The sequence below is a fragment of the Marmota flaviventris genome, chromosome 13, assembly GCF_047511675.1.
Source record: "Marmota flaviventris isolate mMarFla1 chromosome 13, mMarFla1.hap1, whole genome shotgun sequence".
In the NCBI taxonomy this organism is placed as follows: Eukaryota; Metazoa; Chordata; class Mammalia; order Rodentia; family Sciuridae; genus Marmota; species Marmota flaviventris.
The window spans coordinates 17,833,887-17,851,456 of NC_092510.1; the positions used below are offsets into that span (position 1 = coordinate 17,833,887).

The 17,570-nt window shown below is 35.8% G+C and overlaps 1 pseudogene; it reads right to left on the bottom strand.

The window, feature by feature from the left end:
- The window catches only part of LOC114078858 (src kinase-associated phosphoprotein 2-like), a 168,050-nt pseudogene that overhangs the window by 39,278 nt on the left and 111,202 nt on the right, over positions 1-17,570 (bottom strand).

Genomic DNA, 17,570 nt, shown 5'->3' on the forward strand with positions numbered 1-17,570 from the left:
TTGTTAATTAGCTATGAGTGACAATATATTTGTGGATCCAAAATAAACGTTTTAGCTCAAATTAAATATCTGGATAATATGGTTTGATGGCAGGTATTTCAAAACCTTTTTCTTGCTTTAGAATAAGAGTACATTGCAAGCATAACTATCAAGTGATTTTTGTATACAGTCACTATTATATTTTGGATCTGAAATGTCCCCCAAAAGAAGCTTGTTGAAGGCTATGGAGGTGGTGGAATCTCTAGGAGGTCTGGCCTAGTGGAAGGAAGTTAGGTCACTGGAATTATGCCCTTGAATGGGAGATTAGCACCCCAGCCAACTCTTCTTTCCTGGCTTTTCAGCCATCATGAGATGATAGATAGCTTCCTCTGCACCAAGCTCCTACCATGATGTACTGCCTTGAAGGTCCAAAAGCAATGGGTCAATAGACCATAGTCTGGAAAGTCCAAAACTGTGAGCCAAAGTGAACATTTCCTCTTTATAAGCTGATTGTCTCAGGCAGGTATTTTGTTATAGTAATGGAAAGCTAACATAGCCACACATTTTCTTTTTAACTACTTAAACATTTATTTTATTTTTAATTAAATTATTTTAACTGATATATAAAGACATAAAAATTGTTCAGATTTATGGGGTATTATATAGCCACACATTTTCAAACATAGGTATTAACTTGACTTAAAAACAAGATAGTATGAAGTAGTTGTGAATAAAGAATAAGTTATTTACAGGCAGTATTGCAGGAAGAGAAGTTAAAGACTTAATTTCTACTTTTTTAAAAAAATATCTACCATTTTCCTCAAAAATTAAAATTCAGATAATAATTATGGTATGGTTTTTGAGACTACCACAACAAAAAGTACTGTTAAGAAAACCACTACACAGAGAATATTTTACTGTCCTATAGATGTTATCTTCTTAGAGCCTCCTACAGAGTGAATGCTGCTGCTGTGATTCTCACAACATAAGAGTGGCTCAAGATGAGCATCAGCTCCATGTGCACTCAAGGTCGCACAGCCTCTGCCTCCACGCATTCTCAGTCACTTCAACTTCAGAATGCATCATGCCTCCAGCCTCACCTTCTCCAAACCTTCCCCTGTCTGCTGATGTGGCCTTTCCAACATCCAATTAGAGCTTGTCATGCCATCTGTTGTTTACTTTCAGTGCTTAAACATTAACTGTCCCTCGGACAGGAAAGCCTAAACTCCTGACAAGGGCATGTCAACTCTTCACAATTTTTTTTTTTTATTGGTTGTTCAAAACCTTACAAAGCTCTTGACAAATCATATTTCATACATTAGCTTCAAGTGAGTTATGAACTCCCATTTTTACCCCAAATACAGATTGCAGAATCACATCGGTTACACATCCACATTTTTACATAATGCCATACTAGTAGCTGTTGTATTCTGCTACCTTTCGTATCCTCTACTATCCCCCCTCCCCTCCCCTCCCATCTTCTCTCTCTATCCCATCTACTGTAATTCATTTCTCTCCTTGTTTATTTTCCCATTCCCCTCACAACCTCTTATATGTAATTTTGTATGACAATGAGGGTCTCCCACCATTCCCATGCAATTCCCCTTTTCTCTCCCTTTCCCGACCACCTCATGTCTCTGTTTAATGTTAATCTTTTCTTCCTGCTCTTCCTCCCTGCTTTATTCTTAGTTGCTCTCATTATATCAAAGAAGACATTTGGTATTTGTTTTTTAGGGATTGACTAGCTTCACTAAGCATAATCTGCTTTAGTGCCATCCATTTCCCTGCAAATTCCATGATTTTGTCATTTTTTAGTGCTGCGTAATACTCCATGGTGTATAGATGCCACATTTTTTTAAATCCATACATCCATTGAAGGGCATCTGGGTTGATTCCACAGTCTAGCTATTGTGAATTGTGCTGCTGTGAACATCGATGTGGCAGTATCCATGTAGTATGCTCTTTTAAGGTCTTCAGGGAATAGTCCAAGAAGGGCAATAGCTGGGTCAAATGGTGGTTCCATTCCCAGCTTTCCCAGGAATCTCCATACTGCTTTCCAAATTGGCCGAACCAATTTGCTGTTCCACCAGCAATGTACAAGAGTACCCTTTTCCCCACATCCTCTCCAGCACTTGTTGTTGTTTGACTTCATAATGGCTGCCTTTCTTACTGGAGTGAGATGGTATCTTAGGGTGGTTTTGATTTGCATTTCTCTGACTGCTAGAGATGGTGAGCATTTTTTCATGTACTTGTTGATTGATTGTATGTCCTCCTCTGCAAAGTGTCTGTTTAGGTCCTTGGCCCATTTGTTGACTGGGTTATTTGTTATCTTATTGTCTAATTTTTTGAGTTCTTTGTATATTCTGGATATTAAGGCTCTATCTGAAGTGTGAGGAGTAAAAATTTGTTCCCATGATGTAGGCTCCCTATTCACCTCTCTTATTGTTTCTCTTGCTGTGAAAAAACTTTTTAGTTTAAGTAAGTCCCATTTGTTTATTCTTGCTATTAACTCTTGTGCTATGGGTGTCCTGTTAAGGAATTTGGAGCCCGACCCCACAATATGTAGATCGGAGCCAACTTTTTCTTCTATCAGACGCAGAGTCTCTGATTTAATATCAAGGTCCTTGATCCATTTTGAGTTAAGTTTTGTGCATGGTGAGAGGAGGGGAGTTCAATTTCATTTTGTTGCATATGGATTTCCAGTTTTCCCAACACCATTTGTTGAAGATGCTATCCTTCCTACATTGCATGCTTTTAGCCCCTTTATCAAATATAAGATAGTTGTAACTTTGTGGATTAGTCTCTGTGTCCTCTATTCTGTACCATTGGTCCACCCGCCTGTTTTGGTACCAGTACCATGCTGTTTTTGTTACTATTGCTCTGTAATATAGTTTGAAATCTGGTATCGCTATACTGCCTGATTCACACTTCCTGCTTATAATTGCTTTTGCTATTCTGGGTCTTTTATTTTTCCATATGAATTTCATGATTGCTTTATCTATTTCTACAAGCAGTGCCATTGGGATTTTGATTGGGATTGCATTAAACCTATAGAGAACTTTTGGTAATATCACCATTTTGATGATGTTAGTTCTGCCTATCCATGAACAGGGTATATTTTTCCATCTTCTAAGATCTTCTTCTACTTCTCTCTTTAGGGTTCTGTAGTTTTCATTGTATAAGTCTTTCACCTCTTTTGTTAGGTTGATTCCCAAGTATTTTATTTTTTTTGAGGATATTGTGAATGGAGTGTTTTTCCTCATTTCTGTTTCAGAAGTTTTGTCGCTGATATACAGAAATGCCTTTGATTTATGCGTGTTGATTTTATATCCTGCCACTTTGCTGAATTCATTTATTAGTTCTAAAATTTTTTTTGTAGACCCTTTTGGGTCTTCTAGGTATAGAATCATGTCTTCCGCAAATAGTGATAATTTAAGTTCTTCTTTTCCCATTTCTATGCCTTTAATTTCTTTCGTTTGTCTAATTGCTCTGGCCAGTGTTTTGAGAACTATATTGAATAGAATGGTGATAGAGGGCATCCCTGTCTTGTTCCAGATTTTAGTGGGAATGCCTTCAATTTTTCTCCATTCAGAATGATGCTAGCCTGAGGCTTAGCATAGATAGCTTTTACAATGTCAAGGTAAGTTCCTGTTATTCCTAGTTTTTCTAATGTTTTGAACATAAAGGGATGCTGTACTTTGTCAAATGCTTTTTCTGCGTCTATCGAGATGATCATATGGTTCTTATCTTTAAGTCTATTGATGTGGTGAATAACATTTATTGATTTCCGTATATTGAAACAGCCTTGCATCCCAGGGATGAATCCTACTTGATCATGGTGCACACTTTTTTTGATGTGCCTTTGTATCCGATTCGCCAGAATTTTATTGAGAATTTTTGCATCTAGGTTCATCAGAGATATTGGTCTGTAGTTTTCTTTCTTTGAGGTGTCTTTGTCTGGTTTCGGAATCAATGTGATGTTGGCCTCATAAAATGAATTTGGAAGAGCTCCCTCTTTTCCTATTTCCTGAAATAACTTGAAAAGTATTGGTATTAATTCTTCTTTAAAGGTTTTGTAAAACTCCGCTTTATACCCATCCGGTCCTGGGCTTTTCTTGGTTGGTAGTCTTTTGATTGCTTCTTCAATTTCATCCATTGATATTAGTCTGTTCAAATTGTGTGTATCCTCCTGACTCAAGTCTAGGCAAATCATATGTCTTAAGAAATTTATCGATGTCTTCACTATCTTCTATTTTATTGGAATATAGGTTTTCAAAATAATTTCTAATTGTCTTCTGTATTTCTGTAGCATCTGTTGTGATTTTGCCTTTTTCAACCTGTATGTTAGTAATTTGAGTTCTCTCTCTTCTTCTCTTTGTTAGCATGGCTAAGGGTCTGTCAATCTTATTTATTTTTTCGAAGAACCAAGTTTTAGTTTTGTTAATTTTTTCAATAGTTTCTTTTGTTTCAATTTCGTTGATTTCCGCTCTGATTTTAATTATTTCTTGCCTTCTGCTACATTTGCTGTTCTTTTGCTCTTCCTTTTCTAGGGCTTTGAGATGAAGTGTGAGCTCATTTATTTGTTGGTTTTTCCTTTTTTTGAGGAATGACCTCCAGGCGATGAATTTCCCTCTTAAAACTGCTTTCATTGTGTCCCATAGATTCCGATATGTTGTGTCTGTATTTTCATTTATCTCTAAGAATTTTTTGATTTCCTCCTTTATGTCTTCTGTAACCCATTGATCATTCAGTAACATATTGTTCATTTTCCATGTGATGTAGGATTTTTCCTTCCTTCTTTTATCACTGATTTCCAGTTTCATTCCATTATGGTCAGATATAATGCATGGTATTATCTCCACCCCTTTATATTTACTGAGGGTTGCCCTATGGCATAATATATGGTCTATTTTTGAGAAGGATCCATGTGCTGCTGAGAAAAAAGTATATCCACTTGATGATGGTTGAGATATTCTACATATGTCAGTTAAGTCTAGGTTATTGATTGTGATATTGAGTTCTATAGTTTCTTTATTCAACTTTTGTTTGGAGGATCTGTCCAATGGTGAGAGAGGTGTGTTGAAGTCACCCATAATTATTGTGTTGTGGTCTATTTGATTCTTGAACTTGAGGAGAATTTGTTTTATGAACGTCGCAGCACCATTATTTGGTGCATAAATATTGATAATTGTTATATCTTGTTGGTGAATGGTTCCTTTTAACAGTATATAATGTCCTTCCTTATCCCTTTGGATTAACTTAGTCTTGAAGTCGATTTTATTCGATATGAGGATGGCCACCCCTGCTTGCTTGCGAGGACCGTGTGCGTGGTATATTTTTTCCCAACCTTTCACCTTCAGCCTGTGTATGTCTTTTCCAGTCAGATGTGTCTCCTGGAGGCAGCATATTGTTGGATTTGTTTTTTTAATCCATGTTACCAGCCTATGTCGCTTTATTGGAGAGTTTAAACCATTAACGTTTAGAGTTACTATTGATATATGGTTTGTACTTCCAGCCATGTTTGATTATTTATCTCTTTTTTTTTTTCTTTAATTTAGTTTGTTTCTCCATGATTAGCTTTCCCCCCTCCGTCTGTCTTTACTGAGGTACTTCCCACTGTTGGCTTTGGTTATTGTCTTTCATTTCTTCCTCGTGTAGTGTTTTGCTCAAGATGCTTTGCAATGCTGGTTTTCTGGCTGCAAATTCTTTTAGCTTTTGTTTATCGTGAAAGATTTTTATTTCATTGTTGTACCTGAAGCTTAATTTTGCTGGATACAGAATTCTTGGTTGGCATCCATTGTCTTTCAGTGTTTGAAATACGTTGTTCCAGGATCTTCTCGCTTTCAGCGTCTGTGATGAAAAATCCATTGTTAACCTTATTGGTTTACCCCTGAATGAAATCTGCCTCCTTTCTCTTGTAGCTTTTAATATTTTCTCTTTGTTCTGTATATTGGGTATCTTCATAACAATGTATCTTGGCGTTGGTCTACTGTGATTTTGTATGCTCGGTGTCCTGTATGCATCTGCAATTTGTATATCTGTTTCCTTTTTTATTTCTGGAAAGTTTTCTGTAATTATTTCATGTAGCAGGTTACTCATTCCCTTGGTTTGAATCTCTGTACCTTCCTCTATCCTGATGACTCTTAAATTTGGTTTTCTTATGTTATCACATATCTCTTGGATGTTTCTCTCGTGATTTTTAACCAGCCTATCTGAGTTGGCTAGACTCTTTTCAAGATGATATATTTTGTCTTCATTATCTGACGTTCTGGCTTCTACTTGCTCCACTCTATTAGTGATATTCTCATTTGAGTTTTTAATTGGTTTATAATTTCCTTCATTTCTAAGATTATTGTTGATTCTTTTTTATAATCTCTATCTCCTGATAAAGATGCTTAGCTTCTTCTTTTATCTGTTTATGTAATTCATTCTCAATGTGTTCTTTCGCTGCTTGAATTTGCTGTCTCGTATCCTCTTTAAGGTTCCATTCCATCTGTCTAAGGTATTCCTTGAGTTCTTTATATGACCATTTTTCTGATGACTCTATATCCTCCTGAATATTTAGGCTGTCCTGCATTGTTTGTACTCCTTTTCTTCCTTGCTTTTTCATGCTGCTCATGTTGCTTCTTGTTCTGTTTGACTGTTGAGTTACTGTTTACTCCTATAAATTTATTTGATGCTTGGGAGGAAAGGTATTAGAAGGGAAGGGAAGAAGTCACCACAGAGAATGATAGTAAGCAGGTAGAGTTCAAGGAAGGGGGAATAAGAGAATTGAAAAGACAGAAGAAAAGAAGAAAGAAAGAAAAAAAAATAGAAAATTACAAAGAATTAAAAATAATAATAGTAATAATGAAAATGAAAATTAATATTAATAAAATAAAATGAATTAAAAAAAAAATTTTTTTTTTTAAAAAAACAACAAAAAATAAATAAAAATTTTAATAAATGCAGTCTTAGAGTTTGATTCACTATTCTTCCAGTAGGTGGAGCTGTGCCCACCAGGCCAAGCTTCTCCTCTCAGTAGGCGGGAGCCAGTCACTGTGCAGCAGCTCTTCCTCCCGGACTGGGCGGGTCTCCAATCCTGAGTGCCTAGGGCCTTCTCTTGTGTCTAGTCACTTCCCCAATTTTTCCTTGAGCTAGGCCCCGCTCACCGGTGACGCTCACCATAATACTGGCTACACGCCAGGTCTGCTGCTCCTGTGAGCCCTGTTTTCATGAATGCTTGGGCACACTCTCCCTGTTTGCCATTCCCTTGGACCCTAAGTTTGTAGGGCTTGGGGCTGAGAACCCCCAGTGAATTTGCTTGCCCTCTGGTAGCCTCGCCCCCGGAAGCTGGTGCAAGAGACCTCAGTTGTCAGCACTGGTGGCAGTGATAGCCGGGAGTTCCGCGCCGCGGGTCCCGCGCCACTCCTGATTCCCCCGTGCGGGCAGGGCTGTTCGAAGAGCCGGGCAAGCGGGGCCCGTTTGCCGTGTGGGCGGGGCCTTTCACAGAGCCGGGCGGGCCGTTCACCGTGGGGGCGGGAGCTGTTGACAGGAGCGTGGGGGGGGTCGTCCTTTGCAGCACGGAACCGGCGGGGAGGGGGGGGTGGTTGTTTGCAGCGCCGAACCGCCAGAGGTGGTTCACAGAGCCGGGCCTGCGGGGGCCCAGGCAGGCAGCGGCCGTTCCTACGTTCGCTGCAATGTGTGGGCAGCGGCAGTTTTGCGGCAGCCGGCAGGACTCTGCCCCTGCTCTGCATTGCCGAGATTCACTCGTCTGGGACAAACTGACCCCTCCAACAGACTTACTAATTCCCAGCAGGTCTCCTTTCAGCGGAATTTTGCTAGAAGTTTCTCAGCAGGTCGCATGTAGGTGTATTAATGGGTCTCTCTGATCCCGTTACTGCGGAGGCATTGAAAGTGCTGCCTCCTCGCCGGCGGCCATGTTGGGTCCCCTCCACATATCAAGGACTTTAAAATGTTCTCCCTCTGTGACTCAGTACTCTGGGCAGTGCTGTTTCAAAGAGGGCAACTCTTCACAATTTGACTTCACCTTCTGCAGCTCGGCAGTCCTCACTCACCCACTATTCCAGTGAGCTGGCTCCCATGAATCCCACTGCTTAATGGGTCCTCTGTGCCGGCTCCTCTGAGCCAATTTATTACAGTGCTTTGCAATAATGGCATCTGACACACAGAAGCTCAAAGAATACCTACAGGTATGGATGTTGCTACAGCTACGTGTCTATCTAAGTATACTCATCTATCTATGCACCCATATAGTAAAGCAACATCTGAATATTTACATAAGTAGATATCAATTTTCCTTTCAACTTCTCTATACTGTTACAAGGTCTTCTAGCTACCAAGGCAGAAAATAAAGGCATATGTTTTATTTAAGGTTTATTGCAATAAAGAGATAATATTTGCATATCAAAGACCCAAAAGTCTATAAAATTGCAATGATTTTTGATAAAGCAGAATTAATGATTCCTAGTTCTTAAGGGATAAAGATTATTCTTCACATATCAAATGAAAACAAAATTGCAATATAAATCATAAAAATATCAGAATCCACTTACACATTTCATATATATCATCAGGATATAGTTATAAAATACTGATGCCTTAACCCAGAAATAATTTTCAAACTTAACAGATATGTTCTCTTTATTCCCATCAATGGTGAAGTTGTGAAGAAAGTGAGAGAGCAGACGGTCAATTTCAATGAAAAATTTAAGTTCTCTGCCAAGTTCTGAAAGTTTTGTTACATTACATTATCTGTTTTATTCCCAATTTTCTACTGACTTTTATTATATGTAGGAGATATATTATAATGAAAAATTACAGCCACGAGATATAATAAATAACCTTTGATATACATTTAGAATGACTTGGTAGGACCAAGGCTCCTTGTAGCTGCCATTTACTGGATGATGCTGAGATATTCTTTAAATGAGAGGGCAGCATATGTCCTAAAAAGAGGTGGGTACTATGAACTGCCAATCCCAACCCTCCTTAAGTGAAAAGAGAAAAGGTTCATATCATAATGGTCATTCAAGATCATATGAAAGGTAAACAGAAAAAGAAAAAAAAAATAACAGATTCCTAACTTGCCCATCATTTATGGGCACCTTGGAGTAGTTGATAACAATCACAAAGTTGTAGAGAAAGCAAAGCTTTAGAGCCAGAGAGATCTGCATTGAATCTCTGCTCTGCTTCTCAACAGTCCTGTGTTAACCTCTCTTGCTTAGACTAATTAAATGTCCTCCTAAATAGTCCTGTTGATCCCATCTTTTCCCATTCTGATACATCCTCCACAATACTATCATGATTAATTTTTAAAAACCAAATCTGGCTATATAGCCCTCTGCTTAAAGGCCATACTCAAAAACTTTAGGAAAGTCCTATTCTCAACAGGCTCTTACCAATCTGATATAATTTACTTGCTTAGCATTACCTGGCCCCTCTCCTCACTCACTCCACACACCACCAGCCTTGTCCTAACAATGATCCCATTCATGGCCTTTCGAAACCCAGAACTCCTACTGTTCTCTTGCCTGGTATGTTGTGCCCCTCTCTTCCTTATCTCGGTCCATCTGTGCTCCTATAACACCCACAACTAGGTAACTGATGAACAACAGAAATTTATTTCTCAAAGTTCTGGGAAGTTCAAGATCAAGGCACCAGCAGGATCATCGTCCAGTGAGGACTGCTCTCTACTTTAAGATGGCACTTTTTTGCTGCATCCTCCAGAGGGGACAAACATTAAGCCATGACAAAGCAGAAGGACAAAAGAGGCTTTTTTATAAAGGGATTTACCTCATGTACATGGGTAAAGCCCTTGTGGCCTAGTCATCTCCTGAAAGTCCCATCTCTTAAAACTATCTCCTTGTATGTTTGGTTCCAACGTGTTAATTTTGGAGAGAAACATATATTCTAAGCATATCATTTACCCAGCAAACTCCTATTCATCATTTAAGGCCAAACACAATGTGCTCTTCACCAGCAATTCTTCCCTAACTCTCCTGGACAGTTCTCTCTCACTTCCTTGAAATCCAAAGATATTTTAGTTATTTCCTATACCGCACTGCACTGCAATTATGTCTAGCTGCCCAGCTCCCACCTCTGATCCCATAACATTTTTACTTCTTCTCCCTTATACCCAAAAAAGTAAATTGTGAGCACCTCTAAGGATCTTTAGACTCCCCCCAACCCAGTGCCTTTTATCTACTGAGTGTTCCACAAATGTTTACCGAATAAAAATATGAATACATGAGTAAGTGAATGAATGAATGGAATCTGAATATCTAGGATCTACAATCACAGGAAAAGGAAAGAGATGAGAGGATGGATGTGATTTCATAAAGTAATAAAATATGTACTATATATATTTGTTACTTAAGGGCCCCAAATGGTTATGAATAATAAATACAGACAATATTTATGGGTACAAAGGTAAGTGCATTATATACCCTAGAGGATGGAACTACTCTTTCTAAGCCATTACTATCTTGATAGGTCAATATATTTTGGGCACACACAATAAGGCAGAAAATATGAGCTGTATATCTGTCAAGCAGTAACAAAGTACAGTTTAACCTAGTAAGTGGTATCAACTCCTTCTGTGCCTCTATAATCCATTTATCTAAATTCTACTTAGTGGGAGGATTACAGTTCTCATATATCTAAATAGCTCTTGCTATTTAGGTAAATTCTTCACACAACAAAACAAAGCTGCACAAATTAGTCACCTTATTTCACAAAAGAATATAAAAATATTTGACACATTTCCTGGAAATAAAATAATATAAAGGAAAGAAATCAGGATCATGGCAAATAAACAAATTAAAAATGTCTAGAGGCTGATATTTTCCAAAGAGCCTAAAGGAGAGGAACTAATTTGGAATTCCAAAGGAAGCAGCCAAAGGAGAAAAGAACCACAAGAAACAGACTGAAATGACACTTGAAACAGGAGGCTTTATAGTAACTGACAGCAAGAATTTGAGGAAATAGAAGCCAGATATTCAAATACTAACATGAAAAAAAGAATGGTAAAATGCTAAACTTTTTAGAGTTTTATAGTTATACACAGTAGTTGGATTCCCCTGAATAAACTCACATATTCATGGAATTCACTTTCAGTTCATGATCTGCCTCCTTATTCCTCCTCCTTTTCCTTCCCATCCTCCCTCCCCTTCCCCTTATTCTTTCCTCTACTCCACTAGACTTCTTTTCGCTCATTTATTTATTTATATTTGATTGTTTTTTTAACCTATGTATAAAGGTGAAGTCCTCTGTAGTTTATTTATATATGCACATAACTTGATGTTTCAGGAATTCATTCTGCATTGCCTCCCCTTCCCCCATCCATCCACTGTGCCTCTCTATCTCCTTCTTTGACATTACTGATCTTCCCTTTATCCTTATATTATTCAACCCTTCCCTTCCCTTTTCCTTTATTTTATTCTAGCTTCCCCATATGAGAGAAATCATTCGACCTTTGAGTTTTTGAGTTTGGCTTATCTCATTCAGCATGATATTCTCCACTTATCCACAAATGCCATAATGACATACTTTTTAAGGCTGAGTAGAACTCCACTGTTTATTTATATATATATATATATATATATATATATATATATATATATATATATACATACATACATATATATATATATATATATATATATATATATATATATATATATATGCCACAGTTTCTTAATCCATTCATCTATTGACTGGCATCTGGGTTGATTCCATAATTTAGCTATTGTGAATTTTGCTGCAGTAAATATTGAGATGGCTATATCGATATTGCTATAGTACTCTGATTTTAGATCTTTGGGGAAAATATCAAGGGTGGGGATAGCTGGGTCATATGGTGGTTCCATACCTTGTTTTTTTGAGGAATCCCTATACTGCTTTCCAGAATGGTTATACTAATCTGCAGTTCCACCAACAGTTCCCCCTCACAACCTCACCAGCATTTATTATTGTTTGTATTCTTGATCATCGCCATTCTGACTGGAGTGAGATGAAATCTTTGTATGGTTTTGATTTGCATAAAATGATACTTTTTAAAAATCATAATTGGTTGAGAAGACTAAATGAATCACAAAGTAGTTAAAATGCAAATTACTAAGAATGTCACTGACTCAGGAGGTCTCAATAAGTAAGAACAGGACTGAGAATTTAAATAATATCCAAAAAATTCTAATTAGAATTTCTTTATAGAACTTCGGCCTTTGAAGTAAATATAAATACTCCAAGCTTTCAAGGAAGGTTCTTACTGAACTGGACCTAAGTATAGGTATATACCAGTTTGACATGGTGGAAACACTGACAGTACTACTCATTGATTCTTAAAGAAATTAGAAATGAGAAGCCTAATTGAACCAAAGACACAGGATTTGAAACCTTCCTCCAAGACTTGTGAAAAGGAGGATTTTTTTTTTTTTTGGGTGTGGAAAGCTGACCTTGATCTAAATTCACAATACTGTACAAAAATCATACTTCTATAATAGTAACACAAACTTATAATCTATGACAATCATAACTTAACTTGTGCTTTAAGTTTTCTGATACAACCACCTACTTATAAAAAAAGCTTATTTGTTTATGGTTGTTTACGGTTTACACTTCACTGATGCCATTATTATAGCATATTATAGATTACTGATGGAATACAAGCTGGCCATGGGTGCTTAATTCATTAATTCCATTAGCCAAAAGATGAGACCAACTTCTAGTACTATATAAGTATTTCAAAACTATCTGAAATACAATAGTCTCGTCTGCATGTTTTAGTAAGAAGGGGAAATCCTTAAAACCACAAATAATATCAAATAAAACATGGATTTCCAAATAATACTTATAAGTAACAATTTCATGAAAAAAATACATTTAGTGATTCAGGGACTTTATGCCTTTTTCTTCTTAAAAATGCCCCTTCTAGAAGTGAATATCTATGTGACCATTACTTTATAATATTCAATTTCTGACCTGCTTTCCCTAGGAAAAAAAGCAAAACCAAGAATTTACATTCTTTAAATTTCATTATTTTATGCCTATGTTTATTCAAATAAGAAACAAACAATATGAACTATGACTAAAAGGCTTATTAATCAACAAATGAAGTTACAAAATGTATCCTACTATTTGTATATTAATACAGTGAGTTAACAACAGTGGTTAAGAACCTAAACTCTGACCATACTACCTAGATTATAGACAAATTCTATATCTGCCATTTACCAGTTCTGTGACCTAGAACAAAACTTAACCAATCTATCCTCAGTTTTCCTAACAGTAAAATAAATGAGGCTAGTAATAGTACCTACCTCATAGAGTTGTTGTAAGTCAATCAAATTAATATAGCTGCCATGCTTTGGCAGCTAAAATGCAGGATCCAGAATATAGTAAACCCTGTGTACATGTTTGCTATTGTTATTTCCATCTGTAAAGGGAGCCCAGACAGGTGTTGTGCACATTTAATTTCATCTGAATTTTCCCTTTATTTTATTTTCCTGCCTTTATAATTTTACACCTGTATGGTCTTTGTTTTTCCAGAAATTCTACAACTGTTGCCTGGATGATAAACATTTCTGAAGGTGAAAGGACATGGATGAAAGTTATTTTACTCTCTTTCCTAATTCGAGAAACACAACTGGGGCTGGGGTTGTAACTCAGTGGTAGAGCGCTTGCCTAGCATGTGTGAGGCACTGGGTTTGATTTTCAGCACTGCCTATAAATAAATAAAAATAAAGGTCCATTGACAATTAAAAAATATTTTTTTTAAAAAAGAAACACAATTGAGTTAACTTTTAGGGCAATCTGGAATTCATAACATTTGTCAAATAATGAAAGAGAATTATAAATTACTCTTAGACTATAATTATTAAAAATTCTTTGTTGTGCTTTCTCCATTTATCTTCAGTTTATCCTGTACCCAAAAGTTAGGGTAAGGGGACAGTAAAATGGTGCCCAAACCTCAAGCAATAGAAATTGCTATAACTGAACACTAACCTACCTTTATCACTTCCATAATAATAGAACACTGTTTTGTTGAGAGCACACCACCGTTTCTGCCATTCAAATCCCAAAAAGCTGTGATCTGCAATAAAAGGGGAGAAAAAATAGTTTAGATAACACACATGCCATACAAATATAAGGCCATATCCTGATAAAAGGAAAAATTAGTTAATATAACTTCTATGGTTGTTTTTAGCTCTAAAATTCTATGACTAATTAGTATGTATCCTCTATTCCAAGAGACAAAAAAAAAAAAAAATCCCAATAAAGCTAAAAGTAATAAAGTAAAGCAGAGATGGTGCTTGCTACTCTTTTGTGATCAACTGCCTGGTAACCAAACTTCCCTGACAGAGAGAGTTTCAGAAAGGTGTCCTATGTGTAGCCTTGAGATAATTTATTCATCTGGGTTTTGGTTTCTAATCTGTTATAAAAAGGATGGTAGGAGGAGCTGACCTAGATTATTTCTATTAAATCTTTCAGCTTTAAAATTCAGCTAAGAAAGCTCAGAAAAGCAAACAGAATATAAACAAAAGAGCCCAAAGGGATTACCCAAGAGATAAGCAGAACAGTAATGAAGAGACTTTCTGCCCTTCACTTCCCATATCATAACACCACCTCCATATTTCATTTCCATTAAACTTTGGTGTTGAAAGAATGAGACCATCTGGTCAACTCCCAATTATTATGGCCAATGGAGAGGAACACTGAAACGAATAAAAACAGTGGCAAGACAAGATGCCAGGCTTGATCTGAACCAGTCCTGGTGTGTGCCAAGTTGGGTGCAGGACAGAATGCTGCTCAACAGGATGATTAACAGTGAGAAATCCCATCCTTGGGAACAGTGATGGCCCACAGCTTTCCTAGAGGATGGGGAAATAGTGCCTGAATAATTCATAAACAGCTCAGGCTGACAACTAAAAAACCTGACCTAATGTTTTGTTATTTAAAATGATTTAAAGCTAAAAATTATATTATTTTATGGTTTGGATAATGTCATTGCAGATTTTCTTATGGTCCTAAACTCTTCTACTTAAAGAGCATACTGGCTACACATGTATATTGCAGTATTCTCTCTTTATTTTATCTAAGGAGGAAACCATTTTTAGATTTTTCATTAGACTCTTACAGCCTACCTTTTCTGCGTTTTTCAAGGTAGCCAGCCTTCAGGATGAAAGGAAGGTCCTGCGCTGCAATTGGAGGAAACTGGTTTCCTGTGGAAAGTGGAGAAGAAAAACAAAATTGAGGTGGATAATGCATTTTAGAAAAACCAAGTGTCAGACCTCATTAGATTCAGTGTACTTTTAATTATTGAAATTGTTTAAATTCCCATTAGTCTTGTTTCAGGTCCATTCCATAGACTAGTCCCTCTTTTCCTATAAATCTCAAGAGCAAAAAAAAAGTTCTTCCCTCCTACGTCTTAATATATTATAGTCCCCAAATACAGAAATGTTCTACAACTGAATGATCTTGAGAGGGTGATATTTTTCTATTTATATTTCTATAAGGACAGGACTTAAAAACTATTAATGGATGAATGCAATAAATCCCTAAAAGAAAGGTCAGAAATTTTAAAAAATCATATAATTCTTTACATTTCTATAGATTAACTCTTCAAGAATTTCAATGCATTTTGACCGTTACTTGCAATATCCTTATTCCTACCAAGTAAACATAAGATTATTTTTTCTCAAAATTAAATGCTAAAATTTGTTTCTCTGAGTCCCTAACAAATATTCTTTCTCCCTGATTGTACTTGCAGATAATCTTACAGACATTCAAGTAAATGAGTATTCTTTAGGTTTTTCTAGGGAAAAGAGTCTAAAAACTAGATTTATCTGACAGAACAATCAAAAACAAATATTGGATCCCTATAAAAAAAATCTAAAGATTAAACCTAGAGTTAAGTCAAATTATAAATTTGTGTATTTATGGTGATGGGTGATAGGTAACTCAATAGTTTCACAAGGATCCACCATTTTTATAAACTTCATTAGAAATATAATAGTTATACCCAGCATGTTACTAGAATTCTAACAATTGAAAACCACCCAATTAATTAAAGTTTCTATGGAATACATCCAATAGAATAAGTTTTAATACAGCATATGATAGAAATGTGTTTGGTAGGAAGCTGATTATATGTAAATTCATCACAAAATTTTATCAGTTTTTTAAAAATATCCCAGGAATTACGGTACTGTAGGTATAAAATTATAGACACATTTCCTGAAGAAATAAACCTTAAAGTTAAATCACTAATTTCAGTTCCCTGATGGATTAATTTCACTCAGTAAGTACAAAACAGTATAGTGATAGTGATGATAGTGGTCTGATTTAGATCACTGAGGAGTTAAATGTTCTTTACATTCAGAATAAATAATTTCCAAATCTTAAGAAAACTCAAATTATTACTTTTAGCATAGCTTTCAAGTTTAAAAAAAAGAAGGGAAAAGAATGGGGAAAGAGAAGAAAGAGAGGGATGTTAGACTTTGCTCAGGTGAATATATACATAACTTGAGTGTTTTGCTTTAAGAAAAATGTTAATTAAATTTCTACCTGATAAATCATAATAATATTTCATATCATAGGCAATACTTATTCTGATTCTAAATTCATATTTCTAATTCAAAAATCTTTACTTTCATTCCTGGGGAGGAGGGAAGCAAGACATTTTTAACTGAAATTTATTTTTCTAAATCATTATTGCTACTTGTCCAATATTCAGAATTTGCTTAACAGCTATATGAAATTTTTCAAAAGTACATCAGTAGTATTCCCCTTAAATATTTTATATTTTATATTTATTCCTCAGAAGAACCATTTGAGTTGTGTAGCACCATAAACATATAAATACTTACTACCTTCTGATGGCTGCAAGAAATTGGAAATTTGCTACAAGATTTTATTTTTTTCTACAAGATTTTAAAAAATGAATTCTCACATCATTTAGACTCATTCCACTATACCTATAAATAGTGTTATAGTGAAAAATAGTATTTTACCAGCTAAGAAGACTCAGATTGATCCAAAGTATTAAAATACTACAAATTAGATTTTGATAATAATAATACATCATTGTATTGATAATAATAATTGATAATAATAATACATCATGAAAAGGAAGTTAAGACTAGCACAAATCTACCTAGCGGGTAATATGAAGAACTGCCAAACATTTGCCGTGCACAATTACATTAGCTCCTATAAGAAACTGAAAACGCCCAATTATATAACATGCCAGTGAATTTATAATTATACTATTAGATCTATTAACACTATCAAAAATTCATACCCTTGTCCTAAAAATAAGTTTTAAACCAGACCATAGTCCTTTAACATACTGTAGACATTCAATATGTGCTAGATTTAATTCATTATTATAATTAACCACTAAGATGTTAGTATAACTGCAACTATTAGTTGAACGGATGCTAATGTAATACTATGCTGTCTAGAGAATGTTCATCAGAAAGACAATAAAAGCATGACTTAGAAACTATCAAGTTAAGCACTGTAGTTATTTTCAAAGCAATTAAAAGATTTCCTTTGATAAGGTAAAGGTGAAATGAATAAATTATATT